The sequence below is a fragment of the Electrophorus electricus genome, chromosome 1, assembly GCF_013358815.1.
Source record: "Electrophorus electricus isolate fEleEle1 chromosome 1, fEleEle1.pri, whole genome shotgun sequence".
NCBI classification, from domain to species: Eukaryota; Metazoa; Chordata; class Actinopteri; order Gymnotiformes; family Gymnotidae; genus Electrophorus; species Electrophorus electricus.
The window spans coordinates 25373680-25387527 of record NC_049535.1 but is presented as its reverse complement, the minus strand read 5'-3'; the positions used below and the strand labels follow the sequence as shown (position 1 = coordinate 25387527).

General features: G+C 37.2%; 1 long non-coding RNA gene across 1 annotated transcript in view; it reads left to right on the top strand.

Moving 5' to 3' along the window:
- The window catches only part of LOC113575239, a 34773-nt gene extending 23306 nt beyond the window's left edge, over positions 1–11467 (top strand). Inside the window, exon 3 of the long non-coding RNA XR_003410390.2 lies at positions 11118–11467. This is a non-coding gene — a long non-coding RNA (uncharacterized LOC113575239). The remainder of the gene's footprint in view (positions 1–11117) is intronic.
- The last annotated feature ends 2381 nt before the right edge of the window (positions 11468–13848 follow it).

Here is a 13848-nt window from a genome sequence, read left to right as displayed (position 1 = left end):
TTAACAGAGCAGCAAATCACTATACCAGCTTAGTAAATAATACTGACTTGCGATTATAAATGTGAAAACCTATTGCTGCCTGTGTAGTTACATTAGTGCAACTACTATGTCTTCTGTGAGGTACTACATACTACTTACTATCACAGTCCACAGAACAAAAATATATATATTTTTTCTAATTACAGTAGACACTTTTTAATAATGAGACATGCTATAGACCCAATTCTTTTAGAAACATACCAAACAATCATGGTGCACAGTATCTCTCTACTATAATTCCAAAACAATATAAAATCAAAGGGCCATCCCTATCAAAAATATTTGTTTGTGAAATGAGTTTTTTATTGTGAAATAGTATGTTGCTCAAAATGACTTTTGTTTAATGTCTCAGTATTTTTTGTTGCGAATGTACCACATCATGATAATTACTCTGAAGAGTATAAGTGAAAATACACTAATTAAAATTAGGATTTGAATAGGCAGAAATTGGAATAACATGATTTGGATACAATAACACAACAATAGTCATTTAGAGAATGCCAGTGCATTCAACAATTTAGAGGCTTTGCGCATACAGTTCACATTATGAGTGGACAGTTGTGGCCGTGGGCAAGACGCTCAGTCTTTACTGCCCCAGGCAGTACGGGACTGCTTGTTACAGCTGTGTAGTGCCAGCTTGGGCACTGATAGGTGGCAAAATGACACATTTCCATTGTAAAAGAGTTGAATAAAATATAACTTAACATACTGAAATATTTCATTTATTTTTATGATAGATTGTTGCATGTCTTTTGTAGATAAAGGTAAAGTACAAAAAGGTAATACTGATGTAAAGTTAACATCAAGAACAGATTTGTATGTGAGACAGAGGTATCATGTTTGTACTGTCATTCTGTAGCCTCTGTTGACTGTGAGATCTTGCATTTTCTGTTGTCATCACCTAATTACATGCTCAGTAATCAGGTAGATGAAGCTTACACAAACTGGTAGTTAATAAAAACAAATAGATGTGTCAAACAGTGTGGGGTCATGTCATATAATGGATCTGAGAGGTTAGGGTTGAAAATAGGAGTAAGTTAATAAGAGGCAGTTGCTAGTGGTCTGGTGATGCTAAATAGCAATGGACACAATGTTCAGAGAGGCTGCGGGAATGACTTCACTTCTTTATTTTACATGAATTTGCTAATTATTTACACTTACATTTTTAATAATTAGAGCATAATTGTCCTGCTTTTTGGAACAGATAGATATCCTTGTTTTTTTCTCCCTCAAATGATCAGTGCTATACTAACCATTTGTGGGAGGTTTTTAGGTCAGCTGTACAGAATTGGGCAGTTAGCACTCTCCTCCAGGAGTGCTCAGATGTCCTACGATGACGCATAAGCAGTACTTCAGAACGATGTCATGTTTGACTTTACCTCATAGAGGAGGAACATTATAGTTATCAACACCACAGCATGGTACCACATTGTCATGTTTATGGACTCGAAAAGCAGCAAATGGCTGTATTAGTTGATATATTTTTGCCCGGTATCCTGTCATTGAAAAGAGACATCTTACAAAGACCCCCATGTTGAATTGGTGCATGTGATGCTCAAGGAACATGTACTGCTGCTGTCAACGTTTGTTTTAAACTCTATTATATAAAGCGAGATGTAAAAAAAAACCAAAACGAAAAACAGACATTCGATTGTGAGAAATGACATTCGACTGTGGGGAACACAAACAGCAACACCGTGGCTATTTGCCTACTTCGCGAGTTCTCGCGTTGGCTTGCACTACCGCGGCTGTCTGCCTCGCGAATTCTCGCGTGGGCCTGGACCGCTGTACTGACTGCACTGCATGACAGATAATAGCCTTACAACGTCGCTTTCATTGATTTGAAAGGAAATATAGGTCAAGAAACGAGCGAATATTACCATCCGTATGGCAACAATGGCAGAGTTCACAACTCGGCCGCAGAAAGAGTAATTTGCACTGCGTGCATGTTTGGTCAGTAGACAACAAAATTATGGAAGTACGCGATTAAGTTGTATGCAACTACAGTTAGCCTACCATTCTGGCACTAGCACCCAGAGGGCACAACTTGGAAAATACGCACCCAAATGAGTATGGCCTGAAGTCAGCTAACTACTTATGCTAGGTAGCGTTTTGACACTTTTAATAGCACATTATGGTGAATTATGCCTCCGGTAAAACATCTTTCTTGTCACATTTCCACATTTGTGTGCCTTCTATTTATTTAAACAAAAGTGTAGGCTGCTGTACTGACTTAGATTTTGAAGGCTAGACACAGAAGCTTCATGTCCCCGGTGGTTTGATTATTATATACAATTTGACGACAAAGAAAAGTTAAAAGACTTAGTTATATTGAAATAAATATACCCATACAAGTATTTACGGTTCTTGCTGTATTGGCTTGTGCTCTTATCCACATAATGTGTAAAACTGGATATTTGAATAGTTTGAACCTGTGTTTTGTTTTAAGTGAATAATCTAACTTTATTTTTGGCCAATTTTGACAGCTTTAACAAACATTACCCCTTAAACTGCCAAAATGCCAGTAGGCCATACACACACTGAGATGGACCCATCCTCGTGAGACCTGCATATCTCTCTTACCACCATCCCCTCTCAGAACACTTGGAATCTTCTCTCTCTGTGTTCCTATTTCAGCCACATGGAGACTGAAGGCACCGCAGCCTCTGCTGAGTGCATCTCTCGCCTGGCCTTGCCCTGTCTTAATCTCAGTCATTCCTTGCAGAACTGTTGTCCTGTACCATGACATGCACAAGGTCTGGAGGAGACCTGATACAGCATGCTGTCTTGTACCTGTGGGTGCAAGCCCTGCATCCTTCTGCTTTTGTATCCTCACACGCCCATGTACCCAGCTCTAGGAAAGGTATACAGGGGAGAAGGATACAGGCACAGGATAGGAAGACCCCGGCAGAAGGACAACCCATTTGCTTGTTGATGTCAGAGGGAAATAATAACAAGCAATAGCAACTAATAACAAAATCTGTCCCAGTGGCCCCACCTATCTAGACTCTTTTTTTGCTGTTGGACATCCACCATGCTTGGCTTTAAATGTACTCTGAATGTGACAGCTGGGAAGTGAGAACTAACACCCTTCCCACATTAAGATGATTGCTCTACCCCTTTATTGGAAGAACCAGGTGCATCTGATTTGGGGAGGGATTTGGAACTCTATAGGAGAACCATCACCAAAGCTTTTTGTTCCTGGACTGGTGATCAGCAGTAAGGGTGTTGTTTAAGTTTTTATTTCCCATTTGTTATGCATGACATAATCGCCAACATTTCATTCATGCTGGTCTCTGAGGGTTTACTGGCAGAAATGCAAGAATGCAAATACAGATATGTTGACAAATTCTCTGCCATTTGCCTAAAATACCACTGTAATGAACAAATGTGATGACTAGCTTTAAATTAGCCATCATTTCCATAGTTCCATCTTGAACTGCAAACCAATGCAGAGGTCTTAACTCTATATATAGCCCTCTTTAAACATTGTATTGTTTACCCAAATTATTTGCACTGTATTTGGACATATCAGACTTCACACAATATAACACTTAAATTGGACAGCAAACTTTACAAACCTTTGCAGTGCCCAGTCTGTGCAGCACAGTTCTGTGTTGTACTCAGCTTCCTTATGGCTGAGTAAAGGACAAACGTAGATGTATGTTCTGCAGGTGTTCAAGTATTCAGTGTGAGAGGTGGCTTTTGTATCTCTCTCTCTCTCTCTCTCTCTCTCTCTCTCTCTCTCTCTCTCTCTCTCACACACACACACACACACACACACACACACATACACAGAGTCTATGACAGCAAACAGTGCCAATAGGACATTAGTCTCATTGTCTCACTAATTTGTTGCTATACTGTCCACCTCTATGTCTGTCATTTCTTTTCATCCTCTTTCTCAGTATCTCCTTCACAAGCACAAAATCAGCAGCTGTCCAATCACAGTCTAGACAGACAGCCCCATGTCTTTACTAACCATACTACAGCGGAAAAGACGAGTAACTGAGCACAGAGAAACAACTCCTCCACAAACACAAAGTCACTAGCACTTCATAGTGCACTGCACAAATTTAGTAAATTCAATGCACAAATGTACAAGCAGTTCATTCTGAGGGATTTTCACCTGTAGCAACCATGCTAGTGTTACGACCCTGTCTAGGCTGGGAGGCCGTAACATAGGGTTTGAGTGCAACAGTGGTAATGAGTAATGGAATGCAAACCAGACATACAGGTTGAAAGCAAATGTCAAGTGTAATTACAAGTTCTGGTGTTCAAATACAGAAATATACAATAAACTGCTCCAATAGCTTCAGGAGTGGCCCAGGCCAACATAAACAAAACCACACTAGAAAGAAAAAGGCATCTGACTAAGCTAACAAAAAGAAAATACAATGGCTATACTGACTATAGTGGTATATACAGAGATAAATCCACACCCAAACAAAATGGCAGCCACTCCTTACCACCGGTGTGTAACTTATATACATGAGACATACTAACCAGCAACCAAAACAATAAGGGACAAAGCGAACCGTAAGTCAAGGGGAGAAGCCAAAGTCATACATACAAATCCAAGCAATCACAATATCAAAAAGCAGCCACAAGTCAAAGCACTAGCAACAACAGTCTCTTCTCTAATGAGCCCTAAGCTGAGCCCTTCTTCCCTTCCTCTTCCTTTTATATGGTCCAAAGCTCACTGGAGAACCTGGTACATATCGGGGAACACTGGCGAGTCAGAGGCAAAACCTGGAACACAGGGAAAACACACACTTATATTTTCAGCATATTTTCACTCTGTTGTCCAGAGTGACTTACAAAAGTGCTTTGTCATCTACTCATAGAATATATCCTAGCCAGTGCAGTGGTTTAGAGTTTAAATTCCATTGAACTAAAATACTGCTGAAATACAGGGATCAATGCTGATACCTAGAAGTGCAAAATAAGCAATAAGCTCTATATCAGACAATGATAAGTGCAATAACAAACAATACTAGACAATAAGTACAGGAGTTTCTGTTACTCAATATAGGATCAACGGTCAGTTAAATATTCTACAAATATATGTCTTCAGTCTGCGTTTGAAAACTGCAAGGACTCTGCTGTCTACACAGCCATTGGAAGTTTGTTCCACCGTCTGGGAGCCAGGACAAATAACAATCTTGAAGCATGTCTTCCACGAGACTTGAAGTATGGTGTTTCAAGCCAAGATGCTCATGAGCTTCAACTTTCAGGCTTTAACCATTGTTATCATGTATGGAGGAGCTGGTCCATTTTTGACATTGTAGGTAAACATCAGGGCTTTAAATCTGATGTGGGCAGCTACTGGAAGACAGAGAAGGGAACGCAACAGTGGAATGACATGCGTAAACTTCGGAAGACTAGTTCTGCTGCTGCATTCTGGACAGTTGTAGAGGTCTGATGGCCTGTAGAGGAAAACCAGCAAGTAGCAAGTTGCAATATTCTAGCTTTGAGGTGACAAGAGACTGGACAAGCACCTGAGTAGCTTCCAGTGAGAGAAAGGGCTGAATCCTTCCTAAAGTAACTGGTCACTCAATAAGGCATAAGAGATCAGCCAATATCAGGGACCTTGTTGTGTTCCAGGGCCAACATGCAAGGTGTGTTTTTCTTTTTTTTATTTGTGGAAGAGAAATGGACATTTATTAAGCCAGATAATAAATCAAATCTAATCAAATACCTTTTATGATCACATCACTTCACAGCATGCATGTGGGTGAAAAGCTTTAGTATGAGGTCAACTCCACAGTGTAGTTATAACACAGAGCACAATATACATAATATACTAAGACTACACAAAAGAAGTATACAAGGATGTGCAATATAGTGTGTTTTGCAAATTATAAAAGACTACAATAGATGTACAATAGCAACAAAACTGCAACAAAGTGCAAAACTGTTAGATTTCAAATTAAGATTTTTCTATTTTGAAGAGTATCTTATATATTTTTCTGTTGTTTCCTGAATTCCCTTAACCATGACCCAGAGAATGCTCACTGTTTTTGGATGAGCTCCAAATGGCAGTCAGTAGGGTGCTGGTGAATGTGCTGGTTGTCAGCTGTTGTCAGCTCTGGAGGTTGATTGAGAGAGTCTGCCATTTGCTCAAAGGACAAAAGAGACATCATCAAGAGTGTCCCTTTTTGAAAATGATGGTCTGCCATTTGACCAGACTTTTTGCTGGCAGTTTTTAGGCATTGGACAAAAAAATCAACACGATCACCCAAATGGTGACCCTGCAGCAGATGACTGTTCTACTACAATTCTACATAAAGGCCATCAAATAAGATTTTGTAGTAACAAAGATTTTATGTAACAAGAAACCAAAGTAGATTGAGATAGATCATATATACTCTAACGTTCCATTCCTGCTAAAGTAAAGTAAAGCAAACTACAAAAGCATGTAGTCTAATATAGAATTTATTCTCAGCATGGTGTAGGGTTAGTATATGTTTTATTTTAAATATGTTTCCTAAATGAAAGTATGCAGTTTTAGGAATGTCACATATAGGACTGCAATGATTGGCCAGCTTTCATGAAATCTTTCACAAAAAGCTGAGTGCAACCATCAAGGTCTAAAATAGGCAACTCTATTTCAAACAGACTTAGAATATAACACCAGTACTTCTGTTTCAGAATGGTGAAGGAATAAGTTTCTGGTCATTCAAGCTAATATATATTCAACACAGTTTTCCATTTTGTTGAATCTGATGATCATTATCATTATAAACTGATCATCAGTATAAAATAATTCTGGTTGTGAGTTATATGGGCTGTACATAATTCTGGTTGTGAGTTACATGTGTTGTATATCATTTTGGTTGAGGTACATGTGCTTTATATCATTCTGGTTGTGAGTTACATGGGCTGTATGTGACGTTTGCGGCACGGAAGAAGTGAGGGGCGGGGTTGCAACAAAGTGCTCTTTATTTTCCATCGGCATCTAGCAATGATAACACTTAAACCAAAACTCAAACAGCAGTTCTCCTATTGGTGACCACAGATCTCAGACGAGACTGGTGTCCTGTATCCTATAATGTGAAGCCCAGTCCCTTGGAACCTGTGAGTTTAAATAAGAAGATTATAATTACGAACAGGTGAGTTCAGTCAGTACTCCGGTGATTGTGAGCGAGGCTGGTGAGGCGTGTGAGCCCTAGAAGGAGTGGGCGTGTCCCTCCTGCTAGCCAGCCGATCAACCGTGACACTGTATAGAAAGGTCTCAAAATAAGAGGCCCAGAATAGACTACACTGTGCTGAACTAATTTAGGCTCTGAAAACTTCTCATTTACTCAAACTACCTTGAAGCATTTTTCTTTAATAAGTAAATGTGAAACCCAGTCAAGAACTTGTTTGGCTAAACCATTCATGATGTTCATTGATACATCATAGTCAAAAGTCAAATGTCTCGCACACACGCACACCCACCCACAATTTGACATTACCAAAGAAAATTATCCTCAAGTAGTAGGTCATTGACTGCTTTAGCCAGCACTGATTCTGTGCACTGTTGCTTCTAAAAACAACATGCTTGTGTCTTTATCAAATTCCACCTGACATTTTTGAGACAAAATTGAATTGATAAATACCATTTCCTACAACATTGTGTTTGTACTCCTCAAAAAAATAGAAATTAGTGATTATGATTAAACAAGCTTGCATGTTTGGCTGTTTAACAACATTACCAGCTTACATATCTTTGCTAGATGTTAGGAGAAACTGAAATAGAAATCATTGTAGATTCATGTTTCATTCAAGTTTCATTCATGTTTCATTTTATTATAATGATTTTTGTTACTGAAATAATAAAATATCTGTCTAAATTACACAATACCTGACTATAAAGCAGGTTTTGAAGTTGTATGAGTTGACAACCAAACACTGTGTTCAGAGGATGCAAAATTAAACCTTCTTTGTTTAGTTACAGGCAGACATGATGAACAAAACAATGTCCAATAGTCTTTTACTTTTTACTGCGGCACATTCCGCAAATTCAAGCAATTTTACTCAACAGGATGGAGATCATAGTGTTTTAGGCAATAATGTTTGGTAAGTTATTATCAACATTCACATATATTATCATCTTTAGTGTGTGCTAGCAATATAGTGATGTTTGTATGCAATATCTAATAAGGGCTACTTTGGCAGGCAGCTCAGACACTCGTGTTATACTAGGTTTAGAAAATCAGTGCAGTCCTCCAGTTCAGTTGCACTAAAATCTCCATTCCTGCCTCATGTGCAGTTAGTGCACATTGTCATTTCTTATTATTTTTTTTACATTTATAATGTATTTGTTTTGCCAAAATACTGAGAATAATCAGAACATGCACCATAGAAATCACAATTTAACTGCAATGTCTGAGTGTCACACAATGGTTCAGACATGTCTGCACATGTTCCTGCAGTCCACTGATTAGTGACATAAACTGAATAAGTCTGGGCTTGCTTATTTAGATGCTCTCTAATAGCCCAGAGACTACTGGGAGGTGGGGTGGACAGGGTGAATTAGACTGTGTCATAAAGATTCTGAGCTCAGGGGAACTGGTGTATGTCTGCGCTATATTCCATTTCAGACCCTCCAGTAATGTTTTATTTAATGGGCACAGATTTAATCTTTTCATCTCTTGCCTGTTCTTTTGGAACTGGTATTAGAGACAATTGAAAAGGGGAGGGGAGCGTGTGAACTCTTTCACCTCTCTCCAAATCAAACTGATTTACCCAGCATGCTAAATAAACACCACCGCCATTAATGCCTGCAATCCATTATTAAAACAGCCTGTCAGTCTACTCTCAGTTGATAGATAGAGCTGGCAGAGGACAGGATCCCTACCACCCCCTAATCTTTCATTCACTCATTTCACCCCCTCCCCCATCAAAACTGCATCAGTCACTTTTCATTATACAGCTTTTTCCATCCTACTCATGCTTACCTCACTTCCACACAAGCCTCCATTTTGAGTTATTTCCTGCCATTCTTACCTATAAAAATCTCCTCCCTCTTTCTCACTCCCTCTGTGTGTGTGTGTGTTTGTTTGTGTATGTTCTTAGGATGTATTATTCCATCCTTATACTACCCTTTCTCTCTTTCGCCATTATTCTTCATGCCCATTCACTATTAACATCACATATGGATACTACGCATACAAATTTTGAGGAAACCATATTTGTATATGTTTATTGATGTACCTATAGAGCATTCTTGCCTGCCCATTGAATTCCCAATACTTTTCTTGTTTGTGCAGAAATTTGGTGCACACCTTTTTTTTAAATCTGTGCACATAAGAGAATGTTGGTGTGCCTGCATCATAGGATCCCATTAGAGTTGTTATCCTGAACAGATCATTAGGTGGAGATAGCACCATACAGACGACACTTGCTGTACTGAACACTGAAGTCTTTATGGCTGTGTTTGCTCAGTCAGCATGGCTCTGCCCCTGAATGAGGAAGGCAACGGGTAAAGGTTCTTGTTCCCTCTTTTTCTATTCACTCTATCTTTGACAAGCATTGCATATATCCAGATGGTCCAGAGCATTGCTATAATACCTGAATGGCTGTCTCTACTAGCTGGATGCCTACATAATGAGGCAGACATTTATTAATAACAAGTGATTCTATGATATTAAATTCCAGTTTTAATATCGACTGTTAATGCTCTTTGACTCTCTGGTTTTTCATTTAAAGCTTTGAAGGTTCACTTGTCTTCAAAACAGCAACTTCCATTTAAAACCTTCATGTTGGAAGATGAGTCAAACTTTTTCAGAAGTGAAATAAAGGCACACTTTTCTGAAAATTATGTTCTACTAATTGTCCAATTGCACTGCTCCTGAACAAATATTTTCTGTGGCACATTTTATGTACTCTAACAAATTATTTGTATCTGTTATCATGCCTGATTGGAATGCTGTCTTGTGTTTGAAATGAGGTTAGTCATGTCTCAATACTGATCAGATCATAACGGCATGTAATAAGAAAAGTGGTCTAAGACCAGGCTCTGTGTGTGTGTGTGTGTGTGTGTGTGTGTGTGTGTGTGTGTCTTTAAGTTCTCCAGAGCCTCAGGACTATGTGAGAACATGAGAAAAGACCTGCCACTCTCCCCTATTTACAGTAATCAATGCGTGTCACTGAGTTATATTTTATTAAACATTATATGCCCTCCTTCACTGACCCCACATTAGTTCACTCACTGGTAGGAAATCACTGAGACTGAAAAGCTTAATACTGTCTTTACCTCTCCTCTAAATCAAACATTTGTAAAGCATGCAATATAAAGAGATAAAAACAAAATAATGCAGGGTAGATAACCACTACATCCTCACATTTACTTTGAAAAAAGTCATTAAATAAATAAATTAAATTCATTATTTACATCATTAGATTTTTCCATGTCTTTCTTCATACCACAATATATTCATCTTAATTTAATACTTTGACATGATTAACAAGCTCAACACCGCAGTGCTTGGATGAGATACTTTTATGCGCACACTGGCCTTCTATAGATTATTTTGTTGAAAATTCTTCAAGTGCAATATGTGCTGTTTTAACATATTTTGAAATACATATCTGCCCTTATTTACCATTGGAATGCTTCAAATGTTTTACTCTATTTTCCTTTTCACTTTTTGTCTTCATAGGCACTTATGTATATAGCACCTAGTGATCCTTAATAATGAGCTAATGTTAAAAAATGTATAATGCCAAACTATAATTTTTAATATTAAAATTTCTCTGTGTGTAAACAATAAAGTAGAATATTGTTAGAAAAAAATACTTTAGCTTTTGTTGCTTCAACATTTTGTTAATTAGAAAATTGCTCAAATAGTCAAATGCGGCTTTTGGTGCTTTTTTCAAATACAGTGGTTCAAAAATCAGTAATCTGAATCAATCACATGAAATGTTTTAAAGACTATAAAGTACAAAATTTAGCTTAGATAATAAAAAAAAATCCAATTTGGAAATCAAGGACCCAGCAGGTGTGCATTCTAGGAGCAAACACTGTTAATTTTGCATTTCAAAGAAGAGACTGTCCCATCTGCTTTCTCTCTTTATCTTTTTTCTCTTAGCAGTGTCAAAAAGACCAAGAGGGACTCAGACGGCCCATTTAATTTTCACTTGGACTTTGCTGGAAAGGAGGACTGTAAATTCTTGTTTTTGTTCCCTCAGCAGTGTGTATTAAACCACTCACTTCCACACGTCTCTCTATGGCTGTTATTACACAGTAGATAATGTATGCATTATTCTCCAGACTGGTGCTGCCAGCCTTCAAGCAACCTTGATCTGTGAGAGCAGCATCTGAATTTAATAAAGGTGTATCAGCAAAACAAAAGCAACAAAGACTAGCAAACGTAACAAACCAGAGCAGGACCATGGCAAAACAGTACAAGAATGGTAGCAAATACAAGCTGTTTATTCATCCATGAACCATATAGGAATCAGAGAAAATGACTTGTTATATAGTCCTCCCATTGTAGGGGACCTAAGGTAATTAGACAAAATAGTAAATATTGAAACATTTTAATGAATGGCATTGGACAACTGAACATTCTTGGTAGCCAATGGCAACCTGTACTCTGCAAAATCAGACACTTTACTCTGGTAATGCTCTGCTTCCAGCATAATCATTTTCAGTTCTGCTTATTTTAGGTTGTCTTTAACTAGTGAAATGCATGTTCAGTGGGATTCAGGGGATATACAAGTTACAGATTTGCAGACACAAGCTCTTTGCACTTAATCTTACATTTAATTTGATAATACAGAAATACTATGTCTATTCTAACTTATACATTTATACATCACAGAACATCTCAATGCATTTGTTAGTAACCATTCAAACACACAATTCATACATGCAATTTCATGTTACCATTTTATTGAAAGCTGTTGTTGCCACATGCTTTCATTTACACAGAGAGAGCAATTTTTTGTAACAATCAATGAAATGATTGTTTGCAGTTTGGATACTGTCATTCTGTTACAATAAACAAATCAATAATAGAAAGAGCAATAAATAAAAAGTTAATATATAAATAAATAAATATATATTTTTAATCAATCACTTTATCAAAGAATTATGTTCAAATCAGTTATATTTTTATTTACCAGTTAATTAATGAATCAATCAGTGGTTATTTGTAATTTATGTGTTGTATTATCTATTTAGTCTATCTGTCAAGCTGTACATTTCTTAACTGATTTACTGTTAAGCAGTTGATAAATCAATGATACTTTATTGATTTATAAATTGATTAATTGATTACTGAATGAGACAAATGGGCCTCCGTAGCTTTGTCCCACTGTTTGCTAATGCCATACTAATGCCTTGAGTTACACAACTATTAGCCATCAACTAGGTTAACTTGTTTGCACACATGCTAAAAACTATTTAACTATTGTACTTCAACTCACAGTACACAATATATTTTTTTCTTTTTTCTCATTATTTAGATGCACTTTTATAGCAGAAAATACAGCCCAAGTTTTTTTTGTTTACAGTGTGATACCTGAGTCCTATAGGAATCATTTGTACAAGATGAGTTTAGATTGCCCAAGATTACCCCAAACATATCCAAGCTATACATAAATAATGCATGTCCATATCATTGCATATCATTGCATATCCTGTTTACTTGTTCTTACCATTATATGCCTGTGTTTTATAAGAGATCATTTTCCACTGTATCAGAAATCTAGTATAAACCTCATCAAGAAACATCTGAGCAACTGAAATGTACATAAGTACACTAAGAGTTCTTACCGTTAAAATCGATAAGTGCAAAGGAACTTGTACTCAGATACATACACAAGCAGAATAAAAAATCTTCTTTCAAGTATTAAAGTTTTTTTTGTTGTCATCAAAATGTAAACTCCATCAAAGCAACAACACACAAATCTAGGTTCTTCAGCGATGCCAACTTGTTTTCAGGAGTATTTACTACATGGGAAGATAATTTCAGTTTCAAGTCACAAATGCCATATGGGTGATCGAGTATTGTATAAAGTCCTTGACATTCATATATAAGTAAAAGTAAACATAGCTTTATGTAAAATGATCCAGATAAAAGTTTAAGTAACCCATGGGAACTAATACTTCTACACAATCATTGCCAGCACGACACAGACTTATTTTAGCTCTGGCTGCTCACTTTTGGCATTACTGAAGTTGGCTAGGCTATGAACAAAATCTATAAAAAAAAAAAATCAATCTTCAGCAAGATCACCTACCACAAAAGTCGGTTTTAAATCTGAATATTTCAACAAAGTGCATTGGTTTGCCATGAAGGACTTTGTTCTCACTGATGCCAAAACATGATGTACATGTGTAGGCTGTTTGCAATAGAGGAACCCACTGATTTGACAGGAGTATAGAGTGGCCATTTTGCATATAAGGGTCTTTTCAGCAATGCTGGACTGCTGTGAAAGCATTCTGTTTATATGGACAACTGTTACACCTCTCTTGAGATGTTCATTAGTCTGCACAGAGAAAATACAGGAGCTTGTTGGAACTTGTTGGAGGCCATACTGGCTGGAACTGTAGGGGACCAGTTTTCTGAAACTGTTAAAAAATAATCTAAAAGTAATGTAATCTTTATACTTTAATATACTAATTCTTTGGATTAGGTTATAGATACATTTTAATATGTAATCAGATAGAGATGTAAAAGATTATGGTTTTCTGTTTTATTGAAGCCAATGGTAAAACAGCATTCGAGAAACCCAATTACAGAAAGCAAAAATAAAAATTAAACACCATCAGAAAAAGGTATCACAAAATTAGTATTCATGCATTGGTCCCTG